General features: G+C 33.2%; 1 protein-coding gene across 1 annotated transcript in view; it reads right to left on the bottom strand.

The window, feature by feature from the left end:
• LOC114335824 (EF-hand domain-containing protein D2 homolog) overlaps positions 1-27,040 on the bottom strand; it is a 276,872-nt gene that overhangs the window by 144,561 nt on the left and 105,271 nt on the right. The window lies entirely within an intron of this gene.

The following is a 27,040-nucleotide window of genomic DNA, read 5'->3' as shown; positions in this document are numbered from 1 at the left end:
CAGCGAAACGGTAAAAGATTTGAAAAAAATTTAAATTGAATAGTTTGTAAGTTCATAAAAGCTACATTTTAAAATTATTTTGAAATATACAGGGTGTTCCAATAAATGGCGGCGTATCAAAGTTATATTTTTTCTTATAGAACACCCTGTATTTTATTGCATTTTTAATTGCCCGCAAAAAATAAGGTATAGTTTCATAAGGCTTCCCTATACCTATGTACAGAGTGTTCTGAGTTATATTGACTTTTCTTAAAATGTAAAGTTTTAAAAGAAGGCTTATTCTCAAGTTATGTAAGAAATTATAAAAACATTACTTTTACATCTAAATAGTTGGATATTGGTTGAATGTATTCCATGATTAATTATTACACATTTGTCTACAGGGTGTTCAAAATTTACAGTTTCATTATTGGAGTATTCAATGTGTCATATGATGCTTATTTTAAATGGAACACCATGTATATTAATAAATAATTATACTAACCAAATTTACTTCTTTCGAATGGTATATGAATATCCTATACCTAGGTGTCATAGTTTTTGCGTAATTTACAATTATTTAAATTCTTAATCTGTAAATCGATTTTAAAATAAAAGATTATTAATGTCATTGTATGGCATTGTCAGTTTATTACAGTACGGTCTGGTAATTATCAAAACTATAAACATCCGTGAATGATATTCAATTTTTTTTACTTAAAAATGGCTTTGGAAGAGCCAATTACATTCAAATTTAATTGTTCCTAAAAATGAATAATCACACTATCTATGAAAGAGTAGACATGCTATACTTTACATTGGGGAATATTTTTAAAATTTTCTCTTAGCTTCTAAAGTTTACGCTTAAAAGTATCCTGATAGAAGACACCCAAAAAGGACGTTTTTGAGAAATTTCTCGATAGATTCCGTGCTGCTGGTAATGTTGCATAGGTAGGAAAAGTTAAATAAAAATAAACCATTTATTTTTGATGACGTCAACGAACTTGATGTCCTGCTTTCTGTTACGGAAAACCCAAATACTAGTACCTACGTGAAAAATGTCGAGTCAATTGGAGATCAGTCAAACAAATGTATGTAGAATACATAAGAAAAACCACTATCTCCGTATAAAACTCAACTACACCAGCATTAGACAGAACAGGAACGTTTAACTTTTCTTTTATAGACTTTAGAATTTGGAGAAGATCCTGATTTTTTAAGAATGTATTGTGTACAAACGAATTTACCTACTTTTAATAATAATCGTCTAGTTAATAGACGTACCTTCCATTTTATTATGATACAGTAAACAAACATTTTACTGTTGATCGCCAGCACCGATGAAGTGTTAATGTTTGGGGCAGTATTCTGAGTAGCCCAGTACGTTATCGACCCATATTTTTTTAACGAAAATCTGAATGGAGCAACTTTTTTAAATTTCTTAAAACAAGTTTTTTGAATCCTTCTTAAAACCTTCCACTTAGCGTGCGAACAAGCATGTGGCTCTAATTGGGCGGAGCTCCTGCTTATTTTTGACGTGATGTTAAGAACAACCTCGACATAAAATTTAGAAATAAATGGATATATAGATTCGGTCCATATATTTGGCCACCTAGGTCACCAGGATTGACCAAGATAAATTTTTTTAAATAAGGTTATATTAAAAATATTGTAAATGCTGCACTTCCTAACCCAGGAACCTGTGTTTCGTACAATCTTTGATTAATATACATGGTGTTCTAATAAAATACCCATCATATTAGGCTACGTTGAATAATCTAATAATGAAACTGTAAATTTTGAACACCCTCTAAATAAATGTGTAATAATCAATCATGGAATGCATTAATTATAAGATAATTACCAGACCGTATTGTCATCAAATGACAATGTCATACAATGACTTTAATTAACTTCATCTTTTGTTTTAAAATCGATTTACAGAGTAAGAATTTAAATAATTGTAAATTACGCAAAAACTATGAGACCTAGGTATAGGACATCCATATACCATTCGAAAGAGGTAAATTTGTTAAGTATAATTATTTATTAATGTACATGGTGTTCCATTTAAAATACGCATCATATGACACATTGAATACCCCACTAATGAAACTATAAATTTTGAACACCCTGTAGATAAATGTGTAATAATTAATCATGGAATACATTCAACTAATATAAAACTATGTAGATGTAAAAGTAATGTTTTTATAATTTCTTAAATAACTTGAGAATAAGCCTTCTTTTAAAACTTTACATTTTAAGAAAAGTCAACATAACTCAGAACACTCTGTACATAGGTATAGGGAAGCCTTATGAAAGTATACCTTATTTTTTGCGGACAATTAAAAAATTCAATAAAATACAGGGTATTCCATAAAAAAAATATAACGTTGATACGCCGCCATTTATTGGGACACCCTGTATATTTCAAAATAATTTTAAAATGTAGCTTTTATTAACTTACAAACTAATAGTTTTAAAAAAATTTCAAATCTTTTACCATTTCGCTGTAATCTTCCGTCCCGTTAGTGGTGACTCACCCTGTATATCCACATAATAAATATATGGAAAATTAGAAGTAAAATATTGTGAACACGCGCAACTTTTATTTGCAAATTCACTAATATATAAAGTTTGTAACCAACTAACATAAGGATAACTTAATATTGTACGTGAGAAAACATGTTAAGAAATGAATGTTATTAGATATGCAATGGATATAAAAGTAAATTAACATAAAAAATCAAAATTCATACTGATTATTTCCTCTCCTGCATTGTATTACACTTTCCATACGAGATCTTAAGGACCTTCCCACTCATCATCTAAAGGCCGCTTTACAGCTTGCAATTCTACCTGCAAGACGTAAGAAAGTTGCCTAAAGGCATGCGCAGTATGTCGTCAGTTGATTATTGCATTGCGCGATAATCGGTTTGGTGCCATTTTCTCTGCAAGTTTTCATGCAAGTCTAGGGGAATTTGTAGGAAGTTTGATTTTTCCACAATATCAAATGCCATAATCAATCACTGATTGACACCGATTCACGAATACATGCCCATTAGCTGTTTTCTGTTTGTGAAATATATCAACGATGGGAATGAATAATGAAATGGCACTTTCTGAGATTCTATAATTGTATATTAAGCTACGGAAGCTCTCTCCTCTAGCTAAGTACCTTAGGAATAATTAATTTGTGTTTCGCAGAAAAAGTATCTCGAAGTATAGATTTCTTTGTGACTTGTGATTATGTGTTCAATTTTTCACAAGAGTTTATTAAAATGCACCTTCATTCATTTGTAGAAAATTAGAGTCATTTTCATCATCTACTTGGATAAATTCTTCTGTTAGATATATCTTACCCCTCTTCTTGTTCAACTAAGGTCTTACCCACCATCTCCGATCTCGGCGTTCTAAATTAGTAACTAAAAGGCTGGCTGCAGCAATAATAATACTTAAGGTTGTTGCTACCGCCTTTTTCCTTTTATACTTGGCTACTTTTGATAGTCTTGGCATTTCGAAATTTACCAAGTTAAATAAACAGTAATAAATTAAAAAAAAACAAAAGTTTATAAGTTAGGTTAAGGGTAAAACTTTCAACATTAATTGCATACAAGCCGGGTTGCAAGCTGTAAAATCGCACATATAGACAATGCAATAGACTTGCATGAAAGTCTTGCATGCAAGAAATTGCAGCAAGTTTTCTTGCAAGCTGTAAAGCGGTCTTAATGCAGTTTAGCTCCGCCGCTGTCGCTAGTGCTGGATTACGGACCCGAACACTGCGTTTGAGCTCATCCCATGGGTACTCGATGTGATTCATATCCGGACTCAATGGAGGCCAGTACCAAAGAATATAGACCTTATAGAAGGGTACTGCCCTGTAACGTTTCAGCTTAAGATTTTGTGCACTAACTGAGTAGGTGCATGTGGCCTGATAATGACTACGGTATTTTCAAGGGACAAATAAACGTGACCATCTGTTCCATGCAAACTCTTCTTCTACATAGGAGAGTATATATTCTTTGCCAGTACATTGTTGTTACATTGGTGTTGGCCAGGTAATCTTTCGTAATCCGCGCTGTGTGACATCGAGCGTTATCTGCATTACGGCCGGGACACACATATCCGCACCGAGCCCGCACCGCGTCCGCACCCAGCATGGCCAGAAATGCTGTCATTATTAAATGCTTTCAGTGCTATCGATAAAAATAGTAAACAGTTATTGTTATTTTACACTTGGACAATTTAACGTATGTATTGAAATTTTATTTACATTTTTTTGGTGCAAATATTAATTAGTATATCGAATAGTCACAGAAAGAATCTCCCTGCCCACCAGTGGCGTGGGTGCCTACAATTATAATGATAATCTAAACTTCAGAAAAATAATAGTAAGGGAAAACAAAGTACCTACATATACGAATAATTAATTAAATTAAATAAAAACTATAAATAAATAGCTTTTAGAGGAGAATTGATCTCTGAAGAGTCAATATGGATTAATTCTCCTATCGTAAAGCAAAAAAGAGCAAAAAAATAATAATAAAATAACTACATAAAAAACTATTATATAGACAAAAAAAATTTATGGTGGTAGTAGGTGAAATGGAATGGGAAAACCAAAATCCAAAATCTGATAATATACAGAGTCACTCTCCCATGTTAGAGAAAGCAGATGTGAATCCAACTGTAAGAAAGTCCGGACTGGCACGAACTCAAAAATAGAACACACAGTATTTCTTCGAATGAAAACATCATAAACGCCACCAATAGCCCATCTCAATGTGCCTCAACGTCGACATGCTTATCAGGTAACAAACCAGCACAACACACAGAAGCTACCGACCAATCTCTTCAGAATAATGATAATACAGGCTGGACGTTAATTCCAAATAAGAAGCGCCGATCCGAAGATAGTCCTCCGAATAGAAGTAAAAAGCAAACTACTATTGAGTATTATTGGTTACGGAAACCTACGCCAACGACCAATAGATATAGCCCCTTAGCTACTGATGATGATGTACAAGAAGAAAATGAAAATGAATCCAAAAAACCTCCACCAATATTTATTCAAAATGTCGAATACATACAACCGTTACGTGAACTGCTTGACGAAAAATACCAAATCAATATACCCTTAAATGCCTTAGGGATAACCAAATTAAACTTCAAGTTGATTCACCTGACAACTATTCAGATATTGTTAAAAGTTTAACAGAAAAAAAAACACAATTTCACACATATCAGATAAAACAGGACCGTGGATTTCGGGTAGTTATCCGCAATATTCACCCCACAGCAAAAGTTAATGATATTAAAACGGCACTCGAAGAACTAGGACATTCAGTGAAAAATATTTCCAATATAAAACGAAAAGAGGATAAAAAGGAACTACCACTTTTTTACGTAGAATTGGTTGCAAATGCAAATAATAAAGACATTTATAAAGTCAATAAACTGCTTAACACAATTATTGAAGTTGAACCACCACATCCCAAAAGAGAAATTCCTCAATGCCACAGGTGTCAACATTTTGGACACACTCATAAATATTGCAACAGAATGCCTCGATGCGTAAAATGTGCAGCCAACCACTTGTCATCCGAATGTCCAAAACAAAAACGAATTACAGATGTCAAGTGCACAAATTGTCAAGAGAATCATCCTGCCAATTATAGAGGCTGTTTAGTTTATAAAGAGCTCCAAAGAAAACAATTTCCAAACCTGAGGGAGAAAACACAACCTAATCATCCAACTTCGTCTAGTTTCTCAAATACTCGTCGCCCATCTGTTACATATGCAAACGCTGTCGAAGGACGAAATCAAACTACCACCGCATTTGTCCCAAACACTAGCACTACACAAGAAAAACTGAACACAACAGAAACAAGTAGCAGTTTAGAACTAATGGTCCAAAAACTTATGGAGAGACTGGATAAAATGTTCGACCTTCTCATAACTATGCTCTCAAAACTTAATGTATAACACTAAAATTAAAATTGGATACTAGAATGCAAACGGTCTCACAAACCATAGTGAGGAGATTAAGGCATTTATAAAATTAAATAATCTTGATATCAAGATGGTCTCTGAAGCTCATATGACAAACAGGAGCTATTTTAGTATGCCAGACTTCTGCACCTATATCACACCACATCCAATGGGAAAAGGTCATGGTGGAACTGCGTTAATCATTAGAAGTAATATAAAACATCACGAAATAAATAAAGTATGTGAAATAAATGTTCAAGCAACCTCGATATCCGTAGAACTTAGCAAGGGACATATAACGATGTCAGTTGCGTATTGTCCCCCAGGTAAAATAATTAAAGAGGAACATTTCTCTAGTTATTTCAATGGGCTTGGTCATCGTTTCATTGTAGCCGGTGATTTTAATGCAAAACATACAAGTTGGGGTTCAAGATTGATAACAACACGCGGAAGAGAACTTATTAAAAGCTTAAACGACAATAATTTGACTCCAATTTCTACTGGACAACCAACCTACTGGCCTACGGATAGAAATAAAATTCCTGATCTCATCGACTTTGCTATCGTAAAAGGAATTAGTAGTGACTTTTTAAATATTAAACCCACCTTTGACCTTTCCTCGGACCATTCTCCCATATTTATTGATGTGATGGAACATGTATGCAATACAAATAAACACCCGTCCCTTTCAAATCATAAAACAAATTGGGGTCTATTCAGACTTAACATCCAAAATACAATTAATTTAAATCTTCCTCTTAAAACAAATGAAAATATTGAGGAAGCAGTCCATCACCTTACAACAATCATACAACAGGCAGCTTGAAGCGCAACTCCAGATCTAAATCAGAGGAATAACTATGCACCATATCCACACCATATAAAAATCCTAATCAACCAAAAGAGAAAACTAAGAAAACAGTGGCAAACTTCCAGATCTCCTGGGGACAAAACTCAACTTAATAGGGCTACTCGCATTCTTAAAAGAGAACTACACAAATACAAAGATCAAGGCATAAATGAATTTCTGGAAGGTCTCACTGCGACGGATGACACAAATTACTCTATTTGGAAACTCTCAAAAAAACTTAAACATCAGATCAAGCATGATGGACCCATTAGAAAGGAAGATGGTGATTGGGCCAAGGCAGATGACGACAAAGCCCAAGCTTTCGCTAATCATCTCAGGCAAGTTTTTCAACCTCATCCCAGAATTGTCCCCATGGAAGAAGAAGAATTCATTCACAAGAGCTTAGAGGTACCCTACCAGATGTCACCTCCGATTGAAAATATCAAAATAAATTAAATTAAAGATTTAGTTAAAAATCTTAATATCAAAAAAGTATGATTTAATATCGGGAAAAATCTGCAAAAACTTACCTGAAGAAGGACTTCGGTTGGTTATGTACATATTCAACGCTATAATAAAGTTAGGCTATTTTCCGTTTCAATGGAAAATGGCACACATTATTCTAATACCGAAAACAAATAAAGATCCGCACGAACTACCATCTTATCGTCCAATCAGTTTGCTTCCCATTATATCTAAGATATTTGAAAGGTTACTCCTTCAAAGAATGAATCCTATAATCGAGAGAAAAAAGTTGATACCGGAGTACCAATTTGGATTCAGGCAACAACATGGAACAATTGAGCAGGTACATAGGGTTGCCAATGTAGCAAGAGATGCAATTGAAAAGAAAGAATACTGCACTGCAGCCTTTTTGGATGTCTCACAAGCATTTGATAAGGTATGGCATGATGGGCTGCTATCTAAAATAAAAACTCATTTTCCCCATCCTATCTATACACTTCTGAGATCCTATTTTACCAATCGATACTTCCAGGTTAGACATAATGAAGCAGTATCAAACATAACTCCAATTCTATCAGGAGTATCCCAGGGCAGTATATTGGGACCAACTTTATACTTACTCTACACAGCAGATATTCCCACAACAGCAAACAGCACAATTGCTATATACGCAGATGATACTGTTATAATGGCCTCTAGCTCGGTTCCAGTTACAGCGTGCCAAAATTTACAACATCATTTAAATGGTTTAGAGAAATGGTTACAACTGTGGCGAGTTAAAGTAAATGGCAGCAAATCTGCACATATAACATTCACTTTATGCAGGGAAAGTGTACCATCTGTGCATATAAACAATACCATCATACCCACAAGAAATGATGTTAAATATTTAGGAATACATTTTGACAGCCGACTAAATTGGGGAAAGCACATCTGGAAAAAACGACTACAACTAGGAATAATATACAGGAAAATGTATTGGTTCATGAACAAAAACTCCAAATTAAGTCTATACAATAAATTATTATTGTATAAGTCTATCCTAAAGCCAGTTTGGACTTACGGTATTCAGATATGGGGTACAGCATCTAATTCCCATTTACTGAAACTTCAGCGTTTTCAATCAAAAGTCTTGAGACATATTACCAACTCTCCGTGGTATGTGCCTAATTATGTTATACATCGAGACCTTCAGATCCAAAACATTAAAAGACACCGTTGTCTCACTCAGTGGAACCTACAAAAATAGACTTCCACTTCCACTTCTTTTTTTTGGCTTGCATACAAGTGCATCTGCCAGCACATTTCTTTCGTGTTGCAGTTGTCTTGCTCTTAGCAATACTGCAGCACTCTAAAGACAAACAAGAAGATTCTACGCTTTTTTTGACAATTACTTAATATGATAGGTTATGTTTCGGCTAACGGATTTTAGTATTTTATTTCCTGTTTCTTTATTCTTAAATATTAAAATCATTTCTTTAGACGTTCATAATATCTAACAAATTTATACGTATAGAAATATACCCTGTGATGAGAGATGTTAGTTTAGACAAATAGAACAACATAGGGATAAAACTCTTCTCGCTCCGGGGTAACGGCAGATGTTATACATCGAGACCTTCAGATCCAAAACATTAAAAGACACCGTTGTCTCACTCAGTGGAACCTACAAAAATAGACTACTGAAGCATCCAAATACGCTTGCGCAAGACCTACTTAAGCGACCCAGGAGAGGAAGACTAGACTACATTAGACCTTTCTGTACCTGTAATTACTGAAACGTAGACTATATAATTTAATGTGTGTGTATTTTAACTATTGATGTTTTTTTTATATGTTCGTAAAATATGTTTTTGTAAATTGTTATTTAGATCTCAGATATTTTTATCAGAAATGTATCGCAAAGGATTTTCATCACTGGATGGATTTCCACTATGTTAATGTGATAAACCTATTGCTTATTGTTTTTTTTTTAATTGTAAAAACAGATTGCAGTAAATAAAGGATTTTAAAAAAAATAAAAAAAAAATTAAATGCTTAAATTTTTTTAAGCCATGCTTAAATTTTTCACAAATACACATAGTGGAGTCGCTGAAGGTTTTCACCTCCGATTTCGTTGAACCTTCATCGATTTTCATGGAAATTGGTGAGTAGTTAGAAGATACTTCAAGGAACAAAGCTGGCATGATGCCAACTTGCGCTTTTACCCTGGGGGTGGATATGCCACACCTTCTCGGGGGTGAAATATTTTTTAATAAAAAAAATACCAGAAATCGATAGAGGGCCAACTTCTAAGCAAAATTTGTTATATAAAGTTTTTAACATAAATCAATACTTTTTGAGTTATTAAATATCAAAAATTTTATTTTTTCTTAAAAAAAAATACATGTTTTAAAGCTGTTTTTCACGTATTACTCAAAAACTATAAACTTTTGTAAAAAAACTATTATTACCAAAATTCTTCTTCTTCTTCTTCTTCTTCTTCTTTTATATAGGCAGTACTGCCTGTTTTTCTTCAACGGTGCCTTTCATTCTGCCCCTAAGTTGTCATTCCATCTTTTCCTTGGGCGTCCTATACTTCTCCTGCCTAACGGTGACTTGTCCCTGGCTATTCTTACTATCCTTGATTCAGACATCCTGCTTATGTGCTCATTCCACTCTTCTTTTCTGTTCTTTACCCAGGTATTTATATTGTCTACTCCACATATGCGTCTGATTTCCTCACTTCTTACCCTATCCTGTAGTCCTTTTCCAGCAATCCTTCTTAAGATCTTCATTTCGTTGGTTTCCAGATGTCTTCGTGTTTTGCTTGTATCTGGTCTTGTTTCGGCCGTGTAAGTCATAACTGGCCTAATAACTGACTTATATATTCGGGCCTTTGTTTCCAATCTTAGGTGTTTGTTTTTCCAAATTGTGTCGTTTAGGCATCCGGCCGTTCTACTGGCTTTAATTATTTGGTCTTTTACTTCTTCTTCGATATTGTTGTCGGCTGATAGATTAATTCCCAGATATTTGAAAGTCATTACTTGTTGTATAATTTGATTGTCTAACTCCAATTTGCATCTTATTGGTTCTTTGGCAATTACTAAGCTTTTTGTTTTTTGGACTGATATTTTCATATTCATTTCTTTTGCGTTAATGTTGAACTCGTGCAATAATCTTTGTAGGTCGTCTTCGCACTCTGCTACTAACACGGTGTCATCAGCGTAACAGAGTATTTTTATCTCTCTATTGCCCATTTTGTACCCTCTTTTTTTCTTCACTTGTTTTATTATTGCATCCAATATTATGTTAAACAGTAGAGGGCTTAGTGAATCTCCTTGCCGGATTCCTGTGTTTGTTTCTATGGGTTCTGTTATTATTCCATTGACTTTCATCTCTATTTTATTTCTTACATATATTATGTTTTCTATCAGTTTTATGATATCCAGTGGTAAATTTTTCTCATATAGAAGGTGTATCACATCTTTTAATTGGATTCTATCAAACGCTTTCTCTAGGTCTATGAAACAGAAAAAGGCTGGTTTGTTATATTCTAATGATTTCTCCGCTATTTGCCTTATCACAAAAACTGCATCGTTACATGATCTTCCACTTCTAAATCCTTGTTGTTCATCCGATATATTTATGCACGCCATTATTTTCTCCATAAGTATTTTTGTTGTGAGTTTCAGTATAGTGCTCAGTAAATTTATCCCTCTATAGTTACTGGGGTCTGCCCTATCACCTTTCTTAAATAACGCTATCATTTGAGTGGTTCTCCATTCTTCTGGAATTCTTCCTGTATTTATTATTTTACTTATAAGGATATTCAGTTCTTTGTGAAGTCTATCTCCTCCGTACTTTAAAAGTTCATTAGCTATTCCATCTTTCCCAGGAGCTTTTCGATTTTTCATCTTTTTTAAGGCGTTCTTTATATCTTCCTCTTTAATTTCTGTTTTCTCATCCGATTCTAATCGTGGTGTTTCCAGTTCTTTGTGATTAGCTGTTTGATAAAGGTTTTTTAGGTAAGTTGTCCATGTATTTGTATCAATATGTTTTACTTCTATCAATTCCTTCATCTCTGCTCTTTGACCTCTTATCATTTTCCACATTTCCCTTTGCATCCCATAAAAGTCGTGCTCCATCTCTTTTGAAAATGCTTCCCAATGTTCTGTTTTCTTTCTTCTTACTATTGAGTTTAATTCATTTCGTACTCTTTTATATTCTTCATATGTTTGTCTCGTTCTTTTGGACTTGTATTCTAGGTAGATTTTCTTTTTTTCTTGGCATTTTATTTTTATTTCTTCACAGAATCATGGAGTTCTCCTTTTCTTTCGTATATGTTTACTTATCTTACGTTCTCCAAGTGCTTCCGTTGCTGCCATTTTGATATTATCTCTGATCTTCCTCCAACTTTCTTCTATGTCTACATCCGGTGTAATGTAGTTTTCATTCAGTACTTTTTGCAATCTTCTCTGGTATAGATCTCGTGTTGACAAGTCTCGTAGCTGTTCTACCTTTATTCTTGTCTCACATTCAGCAGGGTCTTCTTTCCTGTTTCTTTGTAGCTCTATTCTGATTTTTCCAAGTACTAGGTTGTGATCGCTTCCAATATTAGCTGCACTTAAACATCGTATGTCTAGTACTTGAGAGTGGTGGATGTTTCTGTTTGTCAATATATAATCAATAACGGATCTGTGTCCTCTTGTATTTTGGAATGTATATTTTTGTTGATCTTTGTGTCTGAAGAACGTATTGTTTATTCGAAATTCGTTCTGAGAGCAAAAGTTAATAAGTAGTTCCCCATTTTCATTTTTGTTGTCTTCATTGAATCGTTGCTTTATTCCTGGTATAATTATGTTACCGACTCTTGCGTTCATGTCTCCTAAAATGTATATTATCTCATTGGCTGGTATTTCGTCGACTGTTTGTTGAAGCTCGTTATAAAAGTGGACTCTGTCGACTTCAGGTTTGCAGTTTTCTGGGCTATAAACTCCTATATTTATTTTTTGCTTCTCTAATTTGATCTTAGTAACTACGATTCTTTCTGATATATATTGACATTCATATATGTTATCTGCCCATTTTTTGTGTATCATTAAGGCCACGCCTTCTTTGGCTCTCATATTTTTTGGTACACCACTATAGATCAAGAAGTATTCCCCAAGCCACATCTGTCCTTTTCCTTTCTTTTTTGTTTCCTGGATCGCGCATATCTCTATCTTATTTTCTCTCAGTTCCTTTTCTAACTCCTGGTCTCTGTTGGTCAATGATTTTATATTCCATGTTGCAATTCTGAGTATATTTTTCCTATTCTTTGTCCTGATTCTCGCCGTTTTCGTCATCTGTGTATCCGTCCTGTTCCGAGGCATCCCGTTGGTTCTTTGAGCATTGCTTCATTTTACGATAGGTAGGTTGCTAACCTCGCCTATTATTACCAAAATTAAAGACAATAAAAAATTTAATACACTCCCCACTTAAAGAACTAAACTAAAGTTATTTCAAAGTGAGTTATGGGTAATTGAATGTATATTTTTTTCGACGAGTACTCAAATCTAAGTATTCAAGCTTACATAACGGGAAAACGATGCATTTTGTAGAATATACTTGTTAAGCACTTGTCAAAGTACTTTGGAGTGCCTATCAAATGAGCTCCAGGAGAAGTTAATAGCATCAAAATTAAGCAAGTTATGATGAAAATAAAAGAACCCTCTCGATTTCTTTAGGAAAAAGTGAAAAATAAAACATACGCCATTTCTACAAAAATTAAAATTTGTAGTAATCCTCACAAGAATTTCTATAGGTTAACATAGTTAATGATTTCAACAATTTTCACCGGTTTATAATGCATATGTTTGAAAAAAAGATACAATTTTAAAAAATCAGAATTTTTAAAATTATCGTACTTTTCATTTTCTTTTGATAAGCACTTCAAAAATACTCAATATACGTAAAAAATTATATATAACTAAATTTTAGTTTTTCTGTTCCAAATACTTTACCCATTTTACTATTTCCGTAGAGTAAAAAATTACCGAGATAGAAACGTTTAAAATTTCAATTTTGCTGCGAGAACCATGTAACCGGGGCCATTTAACCTTTTATTGTTAAAAAAGTGAAAGGTTTAAAAGACTAATTTCGACATTTTTTAATAGCTCTTGGAATCAACTTTTAATTAGTTTTCAGGTGAATCTGATATCTTAAAAATTAACGGAGTTATTTACAAAAAAAACAACAACCTTTTTTTTGGAAACATTTTTAAAAGATACATTTTGAAACATTTTTGTTGCATAAATTGTAATGCTATCAACTTGTTCAAGGGCTTATTTGATAGATATTTCTATGAACTTTGACAAATGTTTAATAAGTTTATGTTATAAAATGCATCATTTTGCCGGTATTTAAGCTTGAATACTTCGATTTGGGTACTCGACGAAAGAAATATACATTCAATTACCTATAACTTACTTTTATTTAACATAGAAAGGTTTTTCTAGTAAGGAGTTTATTTGATTTTTTATTAGCCTCAATTTTGATAATAATAACTTTTATGTAAAAACTTATAGTTTTTGAGTTATTTATGAAAAATCGGTTAAAAAACATGCATTTTTCTCACGAAAAATTAAAATCTTTGATGTTTAATAACTCAAGTTTTGATTTATTTTATTAACTTTATATAACAAACTTTGCTTATAATTTGTCCCTCTATCGAATTGTGGGGTTATTTTTAATAAAATAATTTTCACCCCCGAGGAGGGGTGACATCCACCCCCAGGGTAAAAGCGCAAGTTGGCACCATGTCAGCTTTGTGCCTTGAGATATCCTCTAACCACTCACCAATTTTTATGCAAATCGATGGAGGTTCAACGAAATCGGAGGTTATAGCTCATATCCACCTTCAGTGACTGCACTAACATTCATTTTCTCAGGATTCGAAAAAAATAAATACATTTAAAACACATTGAACATTTTGACTGGTGAAATTTTGCGCCTGTGTCTTTAATTTTAATTAAATCACATACAAACAAATTATTTTGCAACTTTTTTGTGAAATTTTTAATGTTTAATTGTTTTGTAATAAAGTAATTTTGCAAAAATACTTTACTAAAATTTAACTTTCAAAAAATATTTTACTAAAATTTTTCAAAGATACCAAAAACGTACATTTATATGCCATCGTACAAATCATAGAGCAGGTAACTTCCGTAAAATAATTGAGAGCAAATGCCAATAGCCAGTGTAATGCAAAACGAGAAATCCTATCAATAATCAGAACAAGTAAGGAAAACACTCATGAATAGGAAAACATTTTTTACAAGATTAGACCTTAGTCTGGAGCTCAGAATCCCAAAGATCAGATTTATCTGTCTTGCTGTATATCTTGATGTAATGAAAGAGAACAACATACAATACTTGGGTCACGTGTGAAGAGGTAAAAGATATGAATTATTTCAAATCATATTAGAAGGTAAAGGAGAGGGCAAAAGATCAGGAGGAAGAGGGCAGAACCCGTGGTTGCAAGACCTGAGGAGATGGTTTGATTCTAATCCGCAGAAATGATTCGTGCAGCAGTTTCCACAGCTGCAATTGCCATTTGGATTGTCAACCTTTTGCCGTACCAAGAAGAAGATTTTGCAACGTTTTTTTAAAGCTGAAACAATTACCTTTAAAATGAGGGGGTTTTGAAAGTTAGTCGCACGTTTGAAAGCTGAATTATACTTGAAAAAGCCCCATCAAATGCCTATTGTGAAATGGTTTTTTTACAAAATTTATTATAACTCTCTCCACTTTGTTCATTATTTTAAAAGGAACAATTTTCATATTGGTAAAATTTAATATCTCTAATAGTTTAAGAGTGTAGGCGCAAATATTTTACGGCTATCTATACTTTTTCTGTCTTTACACGGAAAATTACGTGTAGTAAAATAATTCTCACTGGTATAGATATGTAAACATTACTTGACAATGTCATAATTTACTTTAAAGAGATGGCTTTTGAATGTTCTTGGATAACTGTTTGTTTGGAATTTACTCGTTTCCTGTCGCTGATAATCGAAATAAACACTAGTGGACTGTATGATACTTGTAATTAATTGAAAGAGGTACAAATTACACAAAATACACTTCTTGGTTCGCGTATTCGTCTGTAGTCTGTTTTCTTGTCTACACTCTTAACAACATTAGTTCCCGAATTCTAGTTTTTAGGTGTCACTGAGGCGCGCGCGGTGTTGCCACCGTTGCCATTTTTTATAAAGGTTAAAAGTCCTAACATAGCCCCCCTTTTGAAGGGCACCTTCAAAAATATATACATAAAATATTGAATAGTAAAATATCTAAATACACAAAAAATAAAACAAACACAAATAATTGTCAATTGTTGATGTCTTCTTGCATTGGTAAAGGACACAAATGTCTTACTGAACGAGTAACTGATCCCTTCATGGTGGTTACTTCTGCTACTCTGGTTTCTCCATCTCTACCTTGACATAACTTAGTGATTCGTCCAGTAATCCATTGACAAGGAGGAACAGAATCATTTTTAATAAGAACCAGGGTTCCTAATCGAATTTTGCTAGCTGGATCCTTCCATTTGTACTGTTGATGTAATTGAGACATATATTGTTTGGAAAATTGACCCCAAAATTGCTGGTACAGCTGCTGCACATGTTGGAATCTGGTTAAGCGACAGCTGGCTATATTGTGAACGTCATACTCTGGCAATGACGTAAGAGGTCTACCAATTAGGAAATGGGAAGGTGTAATAGGAGATAAGTCATTAGGATTATTTGACATGTCAAACAATGGTCGTGAATTTAATATACCTTCTATCTGTACGATAAGGGTGTTAAATTCTTCAAATGTTACATTATTATTAATTAATATTCGTTTCAGATGATGCTTAGTGCTTTTAACAGCTGCTTCCCACAGCCCCCCATGATTAGGTGTATAAGGAGGAATGAAGATCCATTTTATTCGTAGCTCGCTTGTAGCCGTTTCAATAGAATTGTAATTTTTCTGTAAAAAATGTCCTAACTGTTTCAGATAATTGTTGGCTCCTACAAAGGTACTGCCATTGTCTGAATAAATAGTACTAGGTATACCACGTCGAGCGGTAAATCTTTTTAAACTTGCTAAAAAATTCTCTTTTGTGAGGTCCGACACAACTTCTAAATGGACAGCTTTTGTGCAAAAGCAAATGAATAATGCCAAATAACATTTTAATAGTTTAGCTCCGCGACCCTTTTTACTAAGAATATTAAAAGGACCTGCATAATCTATACCAGTCACATCATATGGAAAATTAGGTTTAATTCGATTATTTGGTAGATTTGACATTGGACTTAAAAAGGGTGTAGGATTAAACTTGAAACAAGTCAAACAATTTTTGACAGTTTGTTTTGCTAAGACACGTCCTGCTATAGGCCAGTAACGTTGTCTTACTGATGCAAGCAATAATTGAGGACCTGGATGAAATAGTTGCTTATGTTTATACTCGAAAATTAACTTAGTAAAATAGTGTTTGGATAACAGAAGAATAGGATGTCTAGTATTGAACGATAAATATGTATTGTTGAGTCTTCCACCTACTCGAAGAATTCCTTTATTATCCAAAAATGGAGTTAATGAAGAAAGTCTATTATTTTTTGGAAGTTGCTTGCCCCTTTTGAAAAAGGATAATTCGTCAGCAAATGACTCTAATTGAGCTTGTTTGACGATACTAATATGGGCTTCATCTAATTCTGCAATAGATAAATTACCCGTACGTTTATTAGATTTATTTCTTAAATTGTAAATGAAACGTAAACAATAGGCTGTTATTCTTTGAAGTGTAATAAAATCTGAGTATCTAGTGATTAAATCTGACAATTGTACTGATATAACTTGAAACACTTTAGAAGTCTTTTTCAACTCTGTCAGTTCTGAAGTTTTTAACTTAAAATCCACATTAGGCCATTCTGACTGTGGCAATTGCAAAAACAGTGGTCCGTTCCACCAAATTGTATTGGAAATTAATTTTTCAGGCATAATACCACGAGATGCAATATCTGCTGGGTTACTTGAACTGTTAACATAATTCCAGGTAAATGTGTTGGACAACGATTGAATTTTGGATACTCGATTAGCAACGAAAACTTGTAATTTACTAGGATCCGTATGAATCCAACTTAGTGCTACCTGAGAATCAGACCACATGAAAATAGGAACATTGACTTGAATGGCTTCTGTTAAGGTGTTTATTAGTTGTGCACCTAATAAACAAGCACAGAGTTCTAGTTTCGGAATAGTTACAAGTTTGATTGGTGCAACTTTAGTTTTTGAACACAAGAGATTAATGTGATATTGATTTGAATCATCGATGCTTCGAAGGTAAATGCACGCAGCATATGCAGCTTTTGATGCATCACAAAAACAATGAATGTCAAGTAAAGTATTCGAGACAACTTTACGAGGAATAGATATCTGATTAAAAATATTAATATTATTTTGAAATTGTAACCAAGTCTGTTGCAAATCCAAAGGGATTGGAGTGTCCCACGAAATATGAAGAGTCCATAATTGCTGAATGAGCATTTTTGCAATAATAATAGACGGACTTAACAGACCTAGAGGGTCATATATTTGCGCAATATTCGATAGAATATGTCTTTTAGTAAATGGTTCGTGACTACGTAATTTGTTTATGTTAAAGGTAAACGAATCAGAAGAATTTAGCCACTGGACACCTAATGTTTTACAACTATCGTGATCTCCCAAATTTAATACTGAATTTGAGACATCGGATTCTTGAAAATCTGTAATTACTTGCTGATCATTTGAAATCCATTTTCTCAGAATAAAATGAGCTGATTTGAGCATATTGTAAATAGATTTGCATCTTTCTTGTAGTTCGCTTAGATCATTAGATCCTGTTAATAAATCATCAACATACATATCATTTAAAATTGTGCTAGAAGCTAATGGAAACTTGTCTAAATTGTCTTCAGCTAATGTTCTGATACATTTAATTGCTAAATAAGGTGCTGATCTAGTGCCATATGTGACAGTATTCAGTCGATAAATAGAAAATTCTTCATTATTATTTTCACGCCAAAGAATTTGTTGTAAATATTTATGTTCTGGATGTATGAGTATCTGTCTGTACATTTTAGAAATATCTGCTGATACAACATATTTATAAATTCTGAATCTTAGCAAAATGTTTAAAATATCGTTTTGCACTTTAGGACCTACATATTGAAGGTCATTAAGAGAATATCCTGATGAGCTCTGGCAGCTTCCATCAAAGACAGTTCTAAGTTTTGTAGTTACACTAGACTCTTTTAATATACCATGATGTGGTAAAAAATAGGAATGTTCTGAATTAATAGAAATTTTACTCATATGACCTAGGTTTTCATATTCATGAATAAATTCAAAATAGAGTTGTTTAAAATAGGAATTGGAGAATTTTGATTCTAATGACTTAAATCTTTTAATAGCTGTTTGCTTTGAATCACCTAATAGACTAGGAGAATATTTTAATGGTAATTTTACCACGAATTGTCCATTCTCATTACGAGATGTGTCTTGTTTAAATAAAGATTCGCAAATGAGATCGTCTTGAGACAGAAATTCATTCTTGGTTTGAACATCCTCTAGTTCCCAAAACTTTTTTAATTGATCATCTTCAGGGATGTGTACTTCAACAAAATTGCATACATATTTATCTGAATTAATTGGAACTGTACCTGTTACAACCCAACCTAAATGAGTATTGATTATTAATGGAAGATTTTTACCTAATGATATTTTATCTTGCAATATAAGATCCCAAAAAATGTGAGCGCCTAATAACAAGTCAATTTCTTTAGGACAATTGAATTCTGGATCTGCTAAATTAATATTGTGAGGTAATCGAATATTATTCATATCAATAGGATAAGCAGGTAATCTACTTGATATAACGGGTACTACAAGACATGATATACTAGAATTGAAATCTGAAAATTGTGAAGATATTTTTAATGAACATTTTTTACTAATGTTAGAAGAACGCTGACTAATACCAGTAATTGAACAGTTTGTATCAGTTAATTGTAGTTTTAATTTATTGCAAAAGCGTTCGGTGATTAAATTCATTTGTGCACCGCAATCAAGTAATGCTCGGCACTTATGAAACTTACCATCTTGGTCTTTAATATTACACATAACTGTAGCTAATAAAACTTGACTCTCATTTTTTGCAAAATTTATACTTATTTGCTGTTCTACACCATCATTTCTATGATCAAAAGTACTAGGTGAACTTACTTGATGATTAGTGTCACGAATTGAAACTTCTGCATAATCTTTATGAAGCAACGTGTTATGTTTGTGAGTCTTACAAACAGGACATGGACCAAATTTACAATTTCTCTTATCATGACCACTTAATAAACAATTTTCGCATAATTTAAGTTTTCTAACTTCCCGAAACCTCTCTTCGACTGATAACGCTTTAAAGGTGGGACATTTATAAATTGAATGTTCCTTTCTACAAAAATTACATCGGTTTTTAACCGCAAAGTGCACTAGATTGTTAGATCTGTTATGATACTTATTTGAACTTGAAGACTGTGATTTAGCCGTTTGAGATTCATCCAAACTTTGTAGTATGTCCGTCTTATTTTTTAAAAAATTGATAAAATGTTCTAAAGTAGGCAAATCGTTTGCAACCTTAGTTTCTTTCCATTCGCGTATAGTATTTTTCTGGAACTTGTTGATTAAGATATGTATCATAAATGAATCATATAACTTTTCTTTTGGTACGTCTATACCTTCCAAGGAAGTTAAATGTTTGGATATCTCGTCTAACATATTTCGAAAACTAGCATAATTATAATTATCTTTTTGCATCATGGTTAAATTTAGTAATGATTTAAAGTGGCTGTCTATTAAAAACTGTTTTTTATCGAACCTATCGCATAATAAATCCCAGGCTTTCTGAAATGGTTGATCTACGCTCTCTAAACCTTCAATACAACTGGCTGCGTACCCTTGCAAAGAAGCCTTCAAGAAATGAAACTTCTGCCCATCACTAAGGGATGCATTATTCGCAATGGTCGCATTGAAGCTATTTTTGAAACTAACCCAAAATTGAAACTCCCCAGAGAACGTTTGCAATTTTATTCTCGGTAATAGGACATTTTGCAGGGGATCACTCACTGCTTTAAATTCACTAGATTGACCTAATTGACCGTATTGTACGTTATTACTGTTTACCGCTACCGGTCTTAAAATGGTTTTTAAATATGCTTGTGCCGCATAAAATCGATTTTCAAACTCCTCTCTTTCTGAATAGTGCTCCGGTAATTGACCCTCAGAACATTTCTTTTCTATCTCTGTTTGAACTATATCAAAATCATTTAATAAGTTTATATGATTATCATATCTAAATTGAACATCTTGAATATCAAAGTCACCCTTGTCTTTTGTTTTAGTAATGAATTTCTCTAGCAAAGTTAACTTTTGTTTATTTGTTCCACGAAGTCTAACTAAATCTTTTAAATCGTCTACTACTACTACTTCATTTGAGGTCGCCATCTTAGTAAATAAAATTGATAAACTCGACAAATGGGTACTTATAATTTAACTATGGATTATTATTGAAATTAAATATGAAAACACATATATAATTGTACACAAATATCGCAAACAGAAGGTAATATCATTTAACTAGATTGATATTGATAGAATTGCATAAAATCGTTTATAATTATTGTCAAATAAACCAACGAATTATAAAATGATCGGTTAAGAATGAAATATATAAAAATGGAAGGATCTGACCTTTATTTGCAGTGGTCCTGATGAATAGCTGTCGCTTGTCGCGTACCTTGCTGTACGTACTTCTCTTTCGCTGAATTGGGCCACTGGAAATGACACTAGAACTTGGAACTATTAACTTGGTTAGCGTCTACTAGTTTTTGGCGCTAATATTGCCTCATGCCGGCTAATAGATAATAAATTCGGCTCTTTTGACCAAAATGTTTGGAATTTACTCGTTTCCTGTCGCTGATAATCGAAATAAACACTAGTGGACTGTATGATACTTGTAATTAATTGAAAGAGGTACAAATTACCAGCGGCGGCTCGTGGGTCAATCTTCAGGGGGGTCATTTTGGTTTGAAAACTTCAAACTGTTGATTTTTTAAAGTATTTAAAAGATCTTTTAGCATTTATATTTTAGATAAAAAATACAGACTTAGATAAAACTCAATACTATTTACCCTAGTTTTCCGAAAATTAAATTTGTCTTTTTTTAGAGTAAATCTTTTAAAAAATATAGGAAAAATGGTATGAACAGGTTATTGACTGATATATAGATAGGAATATTTATAGTATAATAAATTGTAAATTTATTAAAACGAAACTTACTTTAAATATTTTTATATTTTAAGTCAATTCTTCTATCCTTTAGTTCTGCAAAATAGTCTATGACCTTCTCATTGAAATTTGGAATGCTCTTGACAAGCGTTTTCTCGATGCTCAGCATAGACAAGGCACTAAGTCTAGGTTGTCCCATCGTATTACGCAGGAATGTTTTTACTCTTTTTAAAGTAGAAAAACATCTCTCACTTTCCACGGTTGTCATAGGGAGTGTGCACAAAATATTTAATAACTTCACTGCTTCAGAAAATGTTTCAGACAAATTCATGTTAATAAAAAGCTGAAGTATGGCTACTGCACCAGCACTATTGCGAAAATCCTCACGACAATATAAGACTTCAAGTTCCGATTTTAGTTTGGAAATATTCACTGTGGGATAATTAGCCGTCACCATTTTTAAAATATTTTGCGGAAAGTTGGTAGTGTATGCTTCAAATTTCTCTATGTAGAATAACTGTGAAATCATGAGATGATCATTGAAACTAAACCTGTGATTTATTTCAGATATAATAATATCACAAATTTCAAGTGCAGTTCGTCGCTTTGGATCCTCTGCAGTAGTTTTTCTTTTTTTTGCTGTTGATGTGCTTGGTACTTCTGATTCCAAAATAGTATTTCTAATTATTTGGATATTGTTGTTAAAAGACAGGATACAATTTTTGACAGATATAACATCAATGTCTCGCATTTGCAATTGTTTAAACAATATATCAACATGGGGCATTATTTTATGGAAAAAATTTAACCAAAATAAAAAATGCTCATCTTCCAAATGTCTTTTTAAACCAGTTGCTTGATTTATATTGTTACCATCTTGCTCCTCATCAATAATTTCCTCTAAGCAAGATTTTAAATCATCTTTATAAGTGTATACAATTTCAACACATTTTGTATTGAAAGCCCATCGAGTAGGCGCAGCTTTAGGTAGCCTTACTTTAACCACTCTATCCAGAACCATCGTACGTTTTGGAGATCGGCCGAAAAAGGACGAAAATCCGTGTAAATTTGCAAAAAATATTTTTATCGGTTTGTGTTGACTCGCCGCTTTTTGGAGGATAAGATTAAATTGATGGGCATAGCAGTGAATGAAGTGTGCATTTGGGTATATTTCTTTAATTTTTGTTTGTACTCCTCCCAGTTTACCGCTCATGACTGATGCACCATCGTAACTTTGGGCAATCAATTTTTCAGGTGCTTCATTAATTTTTAATAATTGAAGTTCTTCCAATATTACATTAGTTAAATGTTGTGCTGTAGTACCTAGGGGGTTAACAAATTTCCAAAATCTTTCATGTACAATACCAGTTAATACATATCGCAATATGATAATCATCTGCGTTTTATTGGAGCTGTCTGTGGTCTCATCTACTTGAATGGCCACAAAATTTGTCTGGCCAATCTCCTTCATGATATGAGTATGCACAATGGCTAACATTGATTCTAAAATATCGTTCTGAATTGTTTTCGATGTTCCTTTAAATACTGTACTTTTTTCAATGTGTTCTTTAAACATTAAATCCAGTTCAGAAACAAAATCGATAAGGCCCAGAAAAATTCCACGATTATTGGAGCTGTCACTTTCGTCATGACCGCGCAATGCAATTTCGAAAACTCCACAAAATTTTACACAGTCGATTAGTTTGTTTAAAATATACCTATTTTTAGATACCAATTCATTAAAGTCATGCACAGATTTACGATATACACTATCAAGTTGCTGTCTTATGTTAACACGTCCTAAACTTGCGTAACTCATTGATGAATTTATATGAGTAGTTGAAGAGGCATGTTTTGTAATTTTCACTTTTAAATGCTTAATGTCAGTTACTCCATTTTTCGCCCATACAGCGTCATTCGAAAACAGTAAACACGGATAGCAAAAAAATGCATTTCTCACACTGCAGCCACAAATCCAATCACACAAATTGTACATTGATTCTTTAAAATATCTTTGAATGTCCTTACCCCTATCCTTTGTTGTTTGTTTTAAATTCATGTTTGGTTTTGGTCGACCACTTTCTTTTTTCTCAAGCCGCCGTTCATAATTTAGTGTTCCAGCAGATTTTAAGGCAATTATTTCGTCAACAACACTCATCTTGTTTTTGTTACAATCACAAAAAAATCCAACAAAACAAAATAAATTACGCAAATACGCCGCGATCGATATAGACCTGCCGTGAAGTGCGGTCAGCAGACGGTAACTAACTAAACGTGAGGCCGTCGACTCTACTAGAGGTATACGACGGAAAGGTCACTCCCACTCTCGCCCACGAAATTGCTATCTGCCGTCTCTTTTCTATTTTACATGCATTTGTCCATAAGCCATAAGAACTGTATATAGACAATTTAAAATACGGCCCAGCCACGGGCTTGTGTATAGCGCGAGGCGCGACGTTATTATATCTATTATATTTGTTTTGCCAATGCAGACTGCTGAGAGAGAATTTTATATTTCAGAGTGAAGTTTTAGATAAAAGATATTTTTAATAAAATTGGTATTTTTATGAGATTATTTTAGGGGGGTCATTGAACAATTGACCCTAAGGAGGAGCCGCGCTTGCAAATTACACAAAATACACTTCTTGGTTCGCGTATTCGTCTGTAGTCTGTTTTCTTGTCTACACTCTTAACAACATTAGTTCCCGAATTCCAGTTTTTAGGTGTCACTGAGGCGCGCGCGGTGTTGCCACCGTTGCCATTTTTTATAAAGGTTAAAAGTCCTAACACTGTTACGTGTACAATTGCATCATTAATGCAGTAATATGATAATTTTTTCACTAACTATGTATTCAGTGATTGTAATAATTTATATACCGTACAGCAAAAACTAATACTCAATCGAGAAAAGAGGAAAAGTGATTGTTTAATAATATATTGTTACTATAGAACGCTTACAATTTTGACCGTCTTTAACAACAAAATACTTGGATCACAGAATATATCCTGGTGTATTTTCTGCTTGGATCTTCCATAAATAATAAAATATAAATTTGTAGTTCACGTCTTAAATAAATTATTTATCAAATACATGATCAATATTACTTAATCAACAACACAAAATATTCTCGATGCCATGTCAAATATTTAAAATGTTCACTGTCTTGTCACCATATTCTATTCGGCTCAGTGAGTTGTATGACAAAGATAGCGAATGTTCGATTTGGAAAATATCACCACGTACATGGTGTCCATTTTTTTCGAATCCTGAAAAAACTAATAAATATTTTTAAAAAATTTAAACGCAGAATGAAAGTCTAAATTATTATCGAGGGCCGAAAGTCCCTTACAAAACATAAAAAGTTACTTTTGAATGAGATATTTGAAATTAAAAATCACACTACATTTTCTCTTAGTTTTTCACCCCTGTGCTGTAATTTATTAAAATAAACATTATAAAAGTTCTCAGGGACTTTCGGCCCTCGCCAATAACGTAATCTTTCATTCTGCGTTTAAATTTTTCAAAAATACTTATTAGTTTTCCCAGGATTCGAAAAAAATGAATCCCATTTAAATAGCATTGGAGCCGAAACTTTGTACCCATTCCCTTAAGAGAGTGGTGCTCAGACTTTTAATGTGTGGGATCTACCACATAAACTGCAAGCGTCCAGCGATCGACTGCTAGTAAAAAAGAACAGTTTTGAAAATAAAAAACTTTGTTGCACATTTCGATTTGATAAAAAGTTGTAACTTCAGAGAGTTGTAATTGAAGTCATGTTTTTCATCCTAATTTTATTTGGATATTGATGCATGGCACTGCATAGTATTCACAAGATTTTCATATGATGGTACGAAATTACCGAGGGCCAGATGCAATCATGATGAGATATGTTCGTCAATTAGCCGATTATGATACTTTGATTTCACTACCTTCATTTCGGAAAATGCAGACTCACACAAGTACGTTGATCCAAAGAATGCGATGAGCTTCAGAGCTATTTGCGTCAAAGATGGGTATTTGTTATACGGTATGAAAGACCAAAATTTCTTATCAGCCGCTCTGGACTTAACGACGTTCTACACCTTCGTTGCGGGGTATGCCTCTCAGAGGAAAGGGGGGGGGGGAACTTATATGCAAGCGAAAGTTGGTAACAATGCATTTATAGCAGAATACTTAAATCATATGTTTCAGTATTGAATACTTTATAAAAATAAATTATAATAAATTACGGAAATTACGGAATTAATTGTAATAAATAAATTAAAAATAAATGGTACGGTAAACAATCCTCATTTTTTAATATGTTATTCCTTACAAAAGAAAACCTTTAATTTAAGCACAAATAATTAAAAATCGTAAATTTGGGTCAAAAGTTATTAACTTTTTAAGAATTCCCATAAGAGCCCATGTTAAAACTTAATTTTGACCCTTAATAGTAATTAAACGGCACGGTAAAACAATTTTTAAAAAATCAAGTCTTAGTTTTTTGAAGTAAACTATAACATACTAAAATTTCATGCAAATCCTTAATTCTTTGCCGAAGGTGCAGAACGTCGTTAAGGTGTATATAAGTATCCGAAATTATTTTCAGTGCCTCATTTTGGACGGAAATGATCTCCATATTAAAAGTAATTAATATTTCAGTGGCAATTTTTTCCACGTCTTCACAAGCAATTGGATTAGACATGAATGTTACAATATCTGTCAGATTCTTAAAATCAGCCAAGCGTCATTCAAACTCGCCATGAAGTACTTGCATCTCCGTCTCATAATAAATATAATTCAAATGGGCGGTTAACCGTTTTTTCAATGATAGAAAGTTGTTTAAATCCTTTGTGTTCATTTGATTAATCAATAATAACAATTTGTTGACAAAGGAATGTACTGCGCTCATCATATCGATAATTGTTATTTTAACCCTGTAGTTCGAAATTAAGGAGGTTCAAATGATTTGCTAAATCTGATACGAAAGTCAGATCACTGAGCTTTTCGTTTTGAAGTAAAATTTCCCCTCGTTCTTCTAGAAAAGAAATTATTTCGGGACTAATTATTTTAACCACCTCACGTATTTGTATGCAGAAGTAAATTAGTGTCCACAACTTTTTCATTTGTATTTTTTCCGTGAATCGCGATCGACTTCAAAAACTTTGGCGATCGACCGGTCGATCGCGATCGACTCTTTGAGCACCGCTGCCTTAAGAGATAGAATCATTAAAATAACAGTTAAAATCAAATTATCAGAGAGGATAATTAGGGATCAAATTATCAGACGTTAACAAATTATCAGACGGGATTTCAGCCTGGTATCCTCGAAAAATCGAATTTATGCACCAAAACACATAAAAAATGTCAACGTACCGAGGGGACATGCATTCTGATCCCCCCTCCTCCCTGGTCACAAGACTAAGTAGACAATGTCCGGT

The sequence above is a fragment of the Diabrotica virgifera genome, chromosome 7 (genome assembly GCF_917563875.1).
Source record: "Diabrotica virgifera virgifera chromosome 7, PGI_DIABVI_V3a".
Classification (NCBI taxonomy): Eukaryota; Metazoa; Arthropoda; class Insecta; order Coleoptera; family Chrysomelidae; genus Diabrotica; species Diabrotica virgifera.
This window is presented reverse-complemented; position numbering and strand designations above follow the sequence as displayed.